Here is a 13966-nt window from a genome sequence, read left to right as displayed (position 1 = left end):
ACACCCTCGTGGAAAGACCTTAAAACAGTATGACTTCTCAGGATTATTCACGTTATGTTGACTGAAGGCGTACATGCTCAGCAATATACGGACTCAAACAGGATCTGAAAGAGGTGGCAGGAGATCTTTTAATGGGATCATTTCGAGCAGTCAGCAAGCTCACTACTTAATCAATCTTCATCATACAGATTTAAAAAAAAAAGGCATTTCAGGATTAGATGACCTGTGGAGAGCACCAGTTAGCAATATGATCTTTACTTGTCATTCGTGGTTTGCAGGGGCTTCTCTAAGGAGGCAGTCTGATGGGACCAGTGCTGAACCAGTAAATGTCCTGCTCTCACCCCCTTAGCCCGCCACCAGCGACAGCTGCAGCCAGCACAAACATACACTTCCTTCTCAGCCTGGGAATAATGATGTTGTTGTTTACGTTTCACGTTTTACGTATTCCTGCATTCCCGCAAAGTATTTGTTTTTTCTAGGGTGGTGTGTTTCTGTAGTTTTTCATGCCATTCAGTTCTCTTAGGTAGAGAGTAATGTGAAAAGAGGCACTCCTTTGTAGCTGTGTGATTTCAAATTGTGGGCGGGCCACAACTGACAGCTGTGTAGCTCAGGCCGAACACAGTGCAGATTTCTCACAGAACCTGTCCCTACGTCATGAAGGAGTTTATAATACATGCCTATCCAATCCTTGGCCTCTTTTCAGAGTGTGCAGAGCAATGCTCAGGTGTGCCAATTGTAATTGCGATAATAAATGCAAAACTGTGAGAAGGAGGTACATAGCTGTTAAAATATTGACAAGGCCAGAGATAAAGAAAATGTACTGCACACAGGTGAGTGAGTGCATTGTGTGTGTGGGGAATGATGAAATGAAAAAAACGCAAGGAAGTACATGCAAGAGTGAAAAAGAAGAAGAAAGGGATGTGAGATAGGCAGGTTGAGTGTTTTAGAACGGTTGAGGAGAAAAACACATAGTAATGTTTAATTTGCAATCTATATAAAACTTGAAACTACTTTGTGTATGTGTGTATGTATGTGTGTGTGTATATATACTTTTTTCCAAAGCTCTGTCACTCCTGTGATAAGAAATAAAGTCACACTCCCTTGATGATGCCACTAAGTTTTAATTGTAAAACATATAGGCAGCAGTTAACCTTATGTGTTTTGGTCCTCCTTGGACATTGATCATGGGTGCAAACGAATCCTTCAACTCTTTTAGTGACATTTATATATGTTGTTTATCAAATGCAATGCATGCTGCTATAAGTAATTCCGCATTCACCATTACGCAGTGCTTAATTTGTAAATGAAAAAACCTGCCGATGCCAAAAGCCCTTCTCTTAAACACGCAGCTGCTGCAATTAAATGTGCGTGCACAGGATACTGAGGCAGCGTAATCCTTAAGCCATCTTGGGCCTCTTCAATCCACTTACAGCCACTCCCTGCCCCTTCAGCTCACTCCTGCAGCTTTCTGCTTTCTCTCATTGTGATGTTTTTTCATTTTTCACTTCCTCCTCCTTTCCCATGTGTGTCTTTTGCTCGCAGTAAATGCATGAGGCAGAAAAATAAGTGCCGGCCCTAAAAAATAAGTGCTGGTGCTCCGCACAGGAAACAACAAGCACAAATTAAGCACTGCTATTACAACCCTCTAATGGGTATGCTTTACGACTTTGCAATGTTTTCATATGCAGTCTCACAGTGGTCACTATTATTCATCCAGTTAAAGGCATTGCATCGTGTATTGACAGCCCTCTCATGAGCTATCTGCTTGTTACTGTTGCATACATTGTATTCATAAAACAATTCAACTGCTCCAACGTTCCATGCTGCATCTCTTGAGCTCTCAGTGTTGTGGCCCAGTTATCAGGAGGCCTAATATTGGATGCAGGTGGCAAACTTTTACTCTGTTAAGGCACATCACTGATTATTATACCAAGCTGGCTTTTATTTTTGGAACACACAGAACTCGAAAATCAGAATGTGTTCCTGCTTCTGGAATTGGTGGAGCTTCTCCTGGCATCGACTGCTTGGGAGTGGGGGCATGCGACCCATGGCTGTCCCCATTGTGCTGTCTCTGCATGGGTTTTGGTGATGATTTCGGCAAGTGGTGCGAGCCCCAGGTGGGAGAGAAGCACAAAGGACCTGGAATAAGAGATGGAGTGCTGCTGTAGTGCCCTCTGGTGCTCTATGGACAAACAATGACGCCAGTCCTGGGCCGGACAGGTACCGGGTAAGGAGTTCTGGAGGAGTTAGGACCACGTTGGAATGAGGAGAAAGAGCTGGCCTAGCTGGCCCTGGTGTGGATGACAGCTGGGGCAAGCCTTTGGCGACATCACACACTAAGGCACTCATTATGAACATGGTAGCAAAGACCGCTCTGCTGGTGGTAACTACCGCCAACAGGCTGGTGGTCTGGACCGCCAAATAAAGAAGCACATGAAAAACAGCCAGCCTGAAAAACACTCACCACCAGCAGAAGAGTGTCGACAATGACGGAAGAGGCCGCCCATAGGCTGATGGAAGGGCCCTACCGGCCGAACAAATGGTGAAGCACTACACCGCCGTCATTTCCGGAGGGGGAACCACCGCTAGCCAAAGCCAAGTGGAAACGAACCAAATAAAAGGAAACACTCACCGGAGGCACACAGAACACGCTGAAGCAGACATGGAGAGAGAATTGGAAATCATGCCAGTGCTACTCCTTGCCATATACCTCCGCGACCGTGACCGCCGAAGAAGACGACAGCTGTAAGTACCGCAACCTACTGAACAAGGGAAGAAAGGGAACAGTTACCTAACCACCCATTCCACCCACCCGCAACGCACCCACAACCCCTCACAAACATCACAAGCCATACACACCTGAGTAAGAGGTACTTACCCAACACAAAGCCAAGACAACCTGCTCAAAGTACACACATGTGCACAACACCACCCCACAATGAAACGATGAACCACGTATCCTGAGTGTGCCAACACCAATACTGGCCACACAAACTTTATTTCAGAACTCGTAAGAGCTGATTTTCCAAATGAGGCCATTGGCCAGTCCAAATCAAAAATGATGGGCCCAAATGTCCTGAACTTGACTCCCACGTGTGCACACTGTACTCCACCATAAAGGGACTTTAATGGGGCAGCCAGGCACCTCAGGGAACAGGGGCAGGGGGTGGCGGGGTGGGGATTTACATCTGGGAGGAGGGGTTTTGGGCTTCCGTTTGGGAGGTGGAGGGAGTTTGGGTTTAGCCTTGGAAGATGGGGAAGCGGGCTTTGACCGAGTGGTGGCAGATGGACCAGAGCCAGCACGGGGCCTCTTGCTCACTGGGGAAGCGGCACATGAATGGGAAGGGCGGACAGGGGCAGACTTGGACGTGGAAGGAGTGGACAGGGCAAGGAGGTGAGCACGTTTAGGGACGAGACCGGGTGGGCCAGTGGGTTCAAAAAGGTTTACACAGGACAGGAAGAGTTTTTTAGGGGCAGTCGGGGTGGACCTGGAGCAAGGTGTGGGAGTGGAGGTAGAGGGAGTGGTTGTAAGAGGTGTAGGTGTGCATGACGTGGATGCAGGTGCCTGTACAGTATGCTGAGGTGTGGTGGATGTGTGTTGGATGGGTGTCTGGGGATGTCTGAGTATAATGGGAGGAGGGGGTAGACACAGTGGGACAAGACAGGCTGCCAGTGTAAATGGATGTTGTCTGGGTGTCTGCAAGTTTGGTGAGTGTGCTGCAAGTGGTACTCAAAGTAGTTGTGGTGAGTGCAGGTGTGGTGTCTGGGGTGCATGACTGGATGTCTGATGTTGTGGTGACTGCAAGAATGGGGCCAGCAACAGTGAATGAGGGTGCAGTGCTTGTGAGTGTGCTTGTAGAGGTGACAGACAGGGAGGCGGGAGAGGTGGACACACTGGGGGAAGTGGATGTTGTTGTGTGTGTCTTTGTATGTTGGCTGTGTGTTTGCCTGTGGTGGGAAATGTGGTGCTTGTGTTTCTCTGTATGTTTTTTGTGTCTTGAGGTGTGTGCATGGCTGTCTGAACGTGTGCCTGGGATGGGTGAAGGGAGTGGGGTGCTGGAAGGGGTAGAGGTGGTTGGAGAGGGGAACAGAAAGACCAGGGACAGTGGCTGCCGTCAGAGAGGAGGCCAGAGCCTGAAAGGATCTCTGTAGGCCAGACATGGCACAGTAAATGCCTTCCAGGTATGCAGTGCACTGCTGCATCTGGGATGCTACCCCCTGGATGGCATTCACGATGGTTGTCTGCCCTACAGAGATGGTCCTCAGGAGGTCAATAGCCTCCTCAGTGAGGGCAGCAGGGCTGACTGGGGCTGGGGATGAGGTGCCTGGGGCGAAGGAGATGCCCACCCTTCTGGGTGAGCAGGCACGGGCAACTGGGAGGGGCGCAACTGGGAGGGCGGTGATGGTATGGGGGTGGCGGAAGATGTCAAAGAATGGGTGGGCCCACTAGGGTCTGTCACCACCAGGGAGCTCCCATCGGAGGAGGTATCAGTGTCACTACCTCCAGTGGGAGTTGCCTCCCTTGTGGTACTCCCTTCACCCTCCAACTCACTGGACCTCTTGGCATCGGTAGACTCTGCCTCCTTGGAACCGTGGGCCGCTGCATTCCCACTCGCCGGTGCCACTGCTCCCTCGCCAGATCATGCTGATGTACACAGACAACACAAGAGTACAGGGGGGGAGACAAAACAGGAGAGAGAAATATTAACACCTGAATGGAAGTACATATTTGGTTCACTCATACTCCCACCCAGCTAATACATCAACATGCAGCACCTACACCTATAGTCATGCCTATGCCACTGACTACTGGCCACAACCCTAGTATGCAACCATGTCCCACATTACAGAAGGACCTGAGGAACTGCAGACCTGCCCCTTTTCATCTAATTGCCCATGGTGGCCCTAATGCTATAAGACAACAGCCAGAGTCCCTAGACAGCATACATACTACAGCATCCTCAGACATCCATCAAGGAGGCATAAATTGTTCTCAGTACCCATTCCCCTTGTGTCTGTTGTGCATCCTTCAAGCTCCCATCCAAGTCTGGATATGCCACTGCCAGAATGCAGCACATTAGGGGTCATGGCCCGACGGGCACCCCTTCCTCGGTGGGAGGGCTTCCCCAGCTGGGCCTCGCAGGTCTTCCTGGCCCAGCGCCGCAGGTTGGCCCACCGCTTCCTGCAGGGGGTGCTCCGCCAGTTGTAGACCCCTAGGGTCCGCACCTTCCGGGCAATGGCCTGCCAGAGTCCCCTCTTCTGATGGGCACTGACCTGTAGGGGACACACAGAAGAGAAAAAAACAGAGGTCAGACAATGCCCATTTGATACCGCTGGCCAAACGTCCCCTATGAGGCGGACACTATACAACATCATTCCACCACATCAGTCACGCTGATTGTCAAAAATTCAACGGCTGTGCAGTGACAAATCGTGCACACATGCATACAGGCATCCACCACATCACACCCCATCCGCCTACTCACCTGCACCTCTGGTCGCCCATATAACTTGGCATACAGGGGTAGGACCCCGTCCACCAGCTTGTCCAGCTCCTCCGTGGTGAAGGTCGGGCCCTTTCCCTTGTGACTCGTGCCATTTGGGAAACCAAAGTCAGGACACAGCAGCACACTCAGTGGAGTGCTTGCATGCATGGAATCAGGGAGGCAAGTGAACCTGGGGTGACGAAATGGCGTACGCTTTGCGACGTTGTGCACTGTCACCGCTGGCGGCGATCATGATAGGCCCATATTCCCCATTGACATCCATGTTAAACAATGAATGAGTGCACGGCGGTGAACACCGCCTTACGCCTTTGCAAAAATCGCTAGTGGTATGAGGTCACTTCCACTGCTACAAATCAGAATGACAGGGGGCTGCCATTTTGCAAGTACTACGCAGATATTTCTAGGTAATGGGCCCCATGCAGGCCCTATGGACCCCAGCCCTCATTAGATTACACAAATGACAATTCACTCACCACAACAGTCCAGATGTATCAGTCAAGACATGTCACTCCAGTTGTACATCCTACACTGCTTATCTGTAACCTACATGTTGGACACCAGTGTTTAATACACAACAGGTTGTGCAAATGAATTTGTGTTCTTTACTTCTCCTAGGTACAGACCTCTGTGGCGAGGGAGGGCCCCATCTGTGTACAGACCTCTTGTTGATTTGGACATCATGGTGGATCGTCAAATCATTATCAATTACAGACTCACTCGTGCTACTATCCATGAACTTTGTGCATTACTGGATCCTGTACTGAGACCAGCAAATCAGAATCAGCATGCCATCCCTACTGAAGTGCAGGTGCTCTCTGTACTCCATTTCCTGGCCACAGGCTCTTTTCAGGTGACAGTGGGCATGGGTGCAGGCTTTTCACAGCCAATGTTTTGCATTATCCTGTCCAACACCTGCAGACATATGTGAAGTTTCCCCAAAGTGCTGACCTACCTGCCATCAAGTCCGACTTTTATGCCTTTGCCAACATTTCCCATGTGATAGGTGCCATTGAGGGCACCCACATAGTTCTCATCCCCCCAAGAGTAAGTGAACAGGTGTACAGAAACAGGAAGAACTTCCACTCTATGAACATACAATTGGTGTGTACTGCAGACCAGTACATTTCACGTGTAAATGCCATGTTCCCTGGATCAGTCCATGATTCATTTGTGCTGAGGAACAGCAGTGTTCCACACATGATTGAACAACTACAAGGGGACAGAGAATGGATCATAAGTGAGTGTGTTTTATACTTTTCAGTACATAGCTGACAGTCAGGCTGTCTGCAACTGAGGGTAGTTACATTCCTGTTTCACCCACTTTTGCATGGGGTTCTGTCTACTCCAACATGCATTGGCTCCTGACACCAGTGAGGAATACTAGAAAAGATGCTGAGAGGAATTACAATGAGGCCCATGGACGTACTAGGAGGGTGATAGAGCTCACTATAGGTCGCCTGAAGTCTAGATTCCGTTGCTTCCATCTCTCTGGGGGATCCCTGTGCTATGGCCCTGAAAAGGTGTGTGGAATAGTGGTGGCCTGCTGCTGTGAGGAAATCTATCCCCCTACTGGAGGAGGAGGGTGGTGTATATCCAGACCAGCTTCCTCTGAGAGGGGATGAGAGTGATGGTGAGGATGAAGAGGGGGAAGATGTTCACTCCAGGAACCAACTGATCCAACTATACTTCCAGTGACTATGAGGTACTGTTCACTGATGATGTTGTCTGCACTGCATATTGTCAGTCAGACTTTTTCACTATGGGGGGTGTAGGGTCTGTAGCCATTGACACTGTTACATGAATTTCAGGTGTCATGTGACATGATGACCAACATGGTCTACATTTCTGTTCACTCCACACAATGTTGTGCGTGGGGTGCCATTCCTACAAAAAAAGTATGATTTTTATATTTAATGGCAAATGCATTCACAACTACATTTGAATCGACATAATGACAGGGAGCATTGAAAGTGGTGTATATGTGTTGTTTTAGTTGTCAAGGATGGACTGGTGCTCTCTACATTGATAGGGAGTGAGGTGATGGTGGATGTCCATACTTGCTACATGGTCTCAACGATTGGTGGCAGTGAGTATTGGTCCATCTGTACCTTGTTGATTTGTTATTGGCCGGGGAGGATGGTGGCACAGTGGCACACTTGGGAGACAGTTCATGTCAAAGTCACGTCTTTGAGGGTGCCTTGGTCTTGGCAGGTGTTCCAGTGCCATATCTGGGTCTGAGGGACCATTTGAGTGGCTGGTGCTGGGCTGGACGGGTAGGGGTGCTGGACTCCTGTGTGTCCTCAGACAGTGACACCAGTCCACTTGCTGCTGTCGATGTTGATGGCTGGTCAGTGTTCTGGGCAGTGGTTGGGGCTTCTTGGATGGGGGGGTCTCAGGCTGGGTTGGGTTGTGGTGCTGCAGCACCCATGCAATAGTGGCCATGGTGACGTTGAGTTGTTTCCTCTGCTCCATGGCCTCCTGGTGGTGTGCTACCTGCAGCCTTTGACTCTGCTCCAGGGTGGTCAGGATCTGGCTCATCCTGTCCTGGGTATGGCGGTATGCTCCCAGGACCTCAGAGATCACACCCTGGGCTGCAGCATCCATCCTTTGGCCTCCCCTTCCCAGGCCACTGATGCCCTCCCACTGGGCCTAGCCCCCCGTGCCTGTGTCCCCTGCACAAGTCTGGTGGTACCACTTGTACTGGGGCCATTGTCATCCTGCCTGTTTTTAGGTGGAGACTGTGGCCTCTGTACCTGGGTTCCACCAGTCTGTGGCCTGGATAAACTGGTGTGGGGTTGATTGTCATGTGCAGAAGTTGTTGCCTGGGCAGTAGGGGTGTCAGTAGTGTCCTGGGTGGGGCTGCTGGAGGGTGACAGTCCAGGACTGTGTGACGGACCAGGGTACTCCTCAGTGTCCACCGTTCCCTCTCCAGTGTCCTGAGTGGTACCTCTGTGTCCATGTGGGGCGCTGGCACTCCTTGTCCTTTCCGTCAGGGTGGCATGGGTGGTGGTGTCTGTGGGGGGGAATGGACATGTATGTTACATTGACTAATTTGGATGAGGGTGCACATGTCAGGCCAATTTTGTGCAGTTTATTCCCCTCTTGGGCCATGCAGGGACCTTTTGTGGGATTGACATTGCATTTTTCATGGGATGTGGTGGTGGATTGTGGGTGGTGTAGTGCCATTGTGATACCTTGCAGGGGTGGGTGGCTGTGCACAGGGGGAAGGATGTGGGCCTGTTGTTGTGTTTGTGGGCATGCAAGGTGACTGGATGTGGTGATTGTGGCCAGGGTGGGGTATGATCCTGGTGGTAGTTGGAGGGGTGGGGTGGCGCATGCATTACAGGTGTGGTGGATATGGGTTAATTGTAGATGAATTACCTGAGTCCATTCCTCCAGTGAGTCCAGTGAGGCCACCAGGGTGCAGGATGGCCAGTACCTTTTCCTCCCACTCTGTGTATTTGGGGGGTGCAGGTGGGGGTCCTCCACCAGTCTTCTGGACAGCAATGTGGTGGCTCGATGCCATGGAACTCACCTTCCTGCGCAGGCCGTTCCATCTCTTGCAGATGTCATCCCTCGTGTGTGGATGGTTTCCCACTGCGTTGACCTTGTTCACTATGGTCTGCCATAACTCCATCTTCCTGGCAATGGATGTGTGCTGTACCTGTGCCCCAAAGATTTGTGGCTCTACCTTGAGTACCTCATCCACCATTGTTCTTAGCTCCCTTTCTGTGAAGCGTGGGTGCTTAAAGGGTGCCTTGGTGTGTGTTGTGGTGTTCAGTGTCTACGTGTAGTGTTGTCAGTCTGGCTTATCCTATTGGAGTTGCAAAGGATTGTGGGGTGTGCAGGCGAGTGTTTTATAGTGTTGTGGATGTGTGCCAGAAGTGTGTGTTTCAGACTTGCCAATGTGTGCATTTCTTGCTCTTGGGTCTCATTGCTGGCCGTGGCGGTCTGTACTGCCAATGGTCGTTCGACATCCACTAACCGCCGCTGTGATTTGTGCATCATTATTTATGGGGTGGGGGATTTGTGTGCTTGGCGGTGGCGGGGTGGGATGTCCAGCCTTTCTGCCGCCAAGGCCCTGGCGGTGGCTGGTGGACACAGAAATTTTGGCAGATTCTGTTTTTGGCATCTTTATATGGCAGGTTTCTGTTGACCGCCAAAGGCGGTCTTCTGTTCACCGTTGCCATGGCGGGCGACGGTGTTTACCACCATGTTCGTAATGACCCCCTAAGTCTGGCATGCAGCTTTTGTTAGGTGCCCCCCTTGGGGTAGAAGGGGCTGGATAGTGGAGCAATATGGATGCACCAGTGGGCGGGTCCTGACGGAAGTCAAGGTCTTCTTAGTTTCGCTCCCTGGTGGATGAGAGAGGTGCGGGCGCTGCTGGTACTGACACCTCAACCTCCCCAAAGTCTAGGAATCCCTAAGGCCAGTGCTGTGTCTGAGTGGTCGGGAGGCAGTGCTTAATTTGTGCTTGTTGTTTCGGGTGCGGAGTACCAGCACTTATTTTCGAGGGCCGGCATTTATTTTTCTGCCTCAAGCATTTACTGAGAGCGAAAGACACAAATGGGAAACACGGAAAAAGAGAAAAACGAAAAAGCGTCACAAAGGGAGAAAGCAGAAAGCTGCAAGAGTGAGCTGAAGGGGCAAGGAGTGGCTTTAAATGGATTGAAATGCCCCGACATGGCTTCAAGATTACGCTGCCTCGATATTCCCTGTTTGCACATTTAATTGCAGCAGCCGCGTGTTTAAGAGGAGGGCCTTGGGCACTGGCATGTTTTTTATTTACAAATAAAGCACTGGAGGGAGGGAACTGTGGACTTTCCAGTGCCATTTCTTCATGACAGTCATCTGCAAGGGGGAGTTCTCAGGCCCAGGGACTGTGTAGGGTGCCTGCAGCAGCCTATGCTGTACAACATTAGGGCTAGACCCCCAGAGGAGCCTGGGAAGCCCTGCCAGAGACATCACCACATCAAAGAGTTCTGCAGTGCGGAGATGAGGCCCAGTCACAAGCTCACTCCCAGGAGGAGGGGTAGATGGGGCTATAAGTGGTAGATGGGGCTATTAGTGTTCCAGGGGGCCCTGGAAGGGCTGCTGGTGAGAAACAGGAGGCAAAAGAGTCTGGAAGGAAATGGAGCACAAGGCTGCTTTTAGGTTGGTTATAGTGAGGATTATGGAGCCGGCACAAGTCAATGAGGGGTGCGCTGTGGGTGTGGCAAAGGACAGGACTGCAGGATACTTTGGCTATGGATGTGTAACTGTCTAGTGCGGATGATAATGATTATTGGTGGATGGGGCATACTTTACAGGAGAGGGGTTGGATACTAGCCTGTGGCAAGCTTGGGGCAACAAGGTTCATAGTCCAGAAGGACAACAGGTGGAAGGTGAGTCCTCTGACATTGTGGAGGGTAGCCCGGTCAGGAAAGGTGGACTTCAGAGCAAGAGGCATGTGCAGGAATGGTGTGAGCTGTATTAGCATTGGGAAGGAGGCAGGTGGCTGAGGAGTGAAGACAACTGGTGCCTCAAGTAAAAGGGCCAGGAGGTGAGTATGACGTGGACTGGGCAGACTCATGAGGGTGGCTAGGGAGGTAGAAACAGAGAAGAATGGACAGCGAGTGTCCAGGGGTGTGTGAAGAGTGAGAGAGTTCGAGAGGATGCAGAGGTATATGGTGGAAATCGTAGGAGCACTTTTTGGTGGCATGGGGAAGTGAGAGACCAAGGGGCGAGTGCAGGGATCATTAGTGATGAGGTCAAGGGACAGGGAGCAACAGTGAGCATGAATGTGGCTCTGACCCCAGCAGTTGGTGCAATGGGGGGCAGGTTCGACCATGACTAAGGCAGGGCACAAGGGAGACAGTGAGCAATGATGGCTCAAATGCAGAGGAAAGACAGCTAGACTAGATAAGAGTCCCAAGGAGCCCACTATCATTGGTACCTGGATGGCAGCTTTCACTATCTATATACAGTAGCATCATCTGTGAAAGGGCCTTGGAGCAGAGTATTTGGATGTCATTAGGATGGAGAACATTAACTTTGTGGTCCTGGCCTGGTTAAGATATGATGAGCAGTTCAGGGCATGGAAAAGCACCACACTGTAGAAATCATGGTGGCTTATTGACCAGGTGCTGTGACTATGGTACGTGTCTTTTTTCTGGGAGGATTCATAGACTGCTCAGTGGTAGTAGCCAAGAGGTGGATAGCAATGGCGTGGAAATCCCCCTTAGCACTAAGAATACGCAAATGTATATGAGACCTATACAAGTGGGCCGTGGCAGAAATAGATGCACTGCCGACACCTTGGGTGGTGGGAAATGGGTTTTCGGACAACATACTAAGTTAAAAATATCAAGGCACACAAATATTAAGTTTTTAATATCGTGATACTAAATATTGTGATGCAGGAATACGGTTGACAAAAATATCGATTTTCTAAGATAAATAATAGTCACAAAAATTTCATTGGAAAGAATATCATTTTTTAATTATCTTTACGTATTTTAGCATATCTTTTAATTGTGTTATGTTAAATTTTGTTTGTATAATTATTGTTAATGATTTTTTTAGTATAGTTTGTAAATATGTGTTTTTAAATTAATAATTACATTATTAATTGTAATTTGTAGTGTTGTAGTGGGCTGTGGTTTTTGTAGGGGTAAACAGTGGGTGGTAAATTATTTATAATTAATTAATAATTAATTTTAATTATTATTAATTATTTAATTGATATGTAAATTGTGCAATTAATTTATTTTTTAAGTTATGTTTTAGGTGCGAGTTCTGAGGTTTGTAGGTTTATTACTTGATATGTTAATTATGTTATGCTTTTTTAATTTCCATTCGATTATATTTATAGTATTTGTTTAATCGATAATTATTTAACATTGTAATAACTATGTAATTTGTTTTATTTTGTTAAAGTTAAGACAAATAATTATTATATTTAGAATTTTATATTGTTGGGTATTTAAGAGATTTGTTAAAATAAGTTATTTGTTTAAAGTGAATTACTCACTTGCTACTGTTGCACTGAATGGTATGGGAAAAGTAAATTTTATCCCTCCTGATTCCAATGCTTTTCCTACTGTTGCACACATTGGAGTGAGAATAGTAAATTTTATCCCTCCTGAGTCCAACTCTTTCCCTACTTTTGTACCAACTTGAATGGGAATAGTACATTTTACCCCTCCTGAGTCTAAAGCTTTCCCTACTGTTGCACCCATTGGAGTGGGAATAGTAAATGTTACCCTCTGGTGTCCAACGCTTTCCCTACTGTTGCACTGACTGGAGTGGGAATAGTAAATTTCACCCCTCCTGAGTCCAATGCTCTCCCTTCTGTTGCACTGATTAGAGTGGGAATAGTAAATTTCACCCCTCCTGAGTCCAACGCTTTCCCTACTGTTGCACCGACTGGAGTGGGAACAGTTAATTTTATCCCTTCGGTGTCTAATGCTTTCCTTACTGTTGCACTGACTAGAGTGGCAATAGTAAATATTACCTCTCCTGAGACCAACGCTTTCCCTACTGTTGCACTGATTGGAGTGGGAATAGTAAATTTCACCCCTCCTGAGTCCAACCCTTTCCCTACTGTTGCACCGACTGGAGTGGGAACAGTTAATGTTATCCCTCCGGTGTCTAACGCTTTCCCTATAGTTGCACTGACTGGAGTTGCAATAGTAAATGTTACCCCTCCTGAGTATAACGCTTTCCCTACTGTTGCACACACTGGAGGGGGAATAATAAAATGTACCCCTCCTGAGTCCAACGCTTTCCCTACTTTTTCATACACTGGAGTGGGCATAGTAAATTTTACCCCTCTGGTTTCCAGAGCTTTCCCTACTGTTGCACAGACTGGAGTGGGAATAGTACATTTTACCCCTCCTGAATCCAGCGCTTTCCCTACTGTTGCACATACTGGAGTGGGAATAGTAAATTTGACCCATTCAGTGTCCAATGTTTTCCATACTGTTGCATACACTGGAGTGGGAATAGTACATTTTATGCCTTCAGTGTCCAACAGTTTCCCTACTGTTGCACAGGGATGGATTGGAATAGTACATTTTACTCCTCCTGAGTCCAACACTTTCCCTGCTGTTGCTCTGACTGAAGAGGGAATAGTAAAATGTACCCCTTCTGCATCCAATGCTTGCCCTACTGTTGCTGGTACTGGAGCAGGAATAGTGAATTTATTATTTCTGCAGCTTATCAGTTTTGTTAGTATTGTTTAAATATTTATCATTATTATGTTTTTGTGTATTTAATAATATATTTTAATACATATAAATGTATGTCATTTTTAGCATATTTTTACTGAAATGTATTTTTGTCTATGGTTAACTGTTTATGTATAATTAAGTTGGAAATATTTTTTTTTAAATTGCTGTTTATTTGCTAATTATTTTTTTATGTGTATGTAAATATATTTATATGTACTTGTCATATTAGTATATTTAAAAGAAGAA

This window comes from Pleurodeles waltl, chromosome 10 (assembly GCF_031143425.1).
Source record: "Pleurodeles waltl isolate 20211129_DDA chromosome 10, aPleWal1.hap1.20221129, whole genome shotgun sequence".
NCBI lineage: Eukaryota > Metazoa > Chordata > Amphibia > Caudata > Salamandridae > Pleurodeles > Pleurodeles waltl.
The sequence above is the reverse complement of the archived record's forward strand: the minus strand, read 5'-3'. Positions refer to the sequence as shown.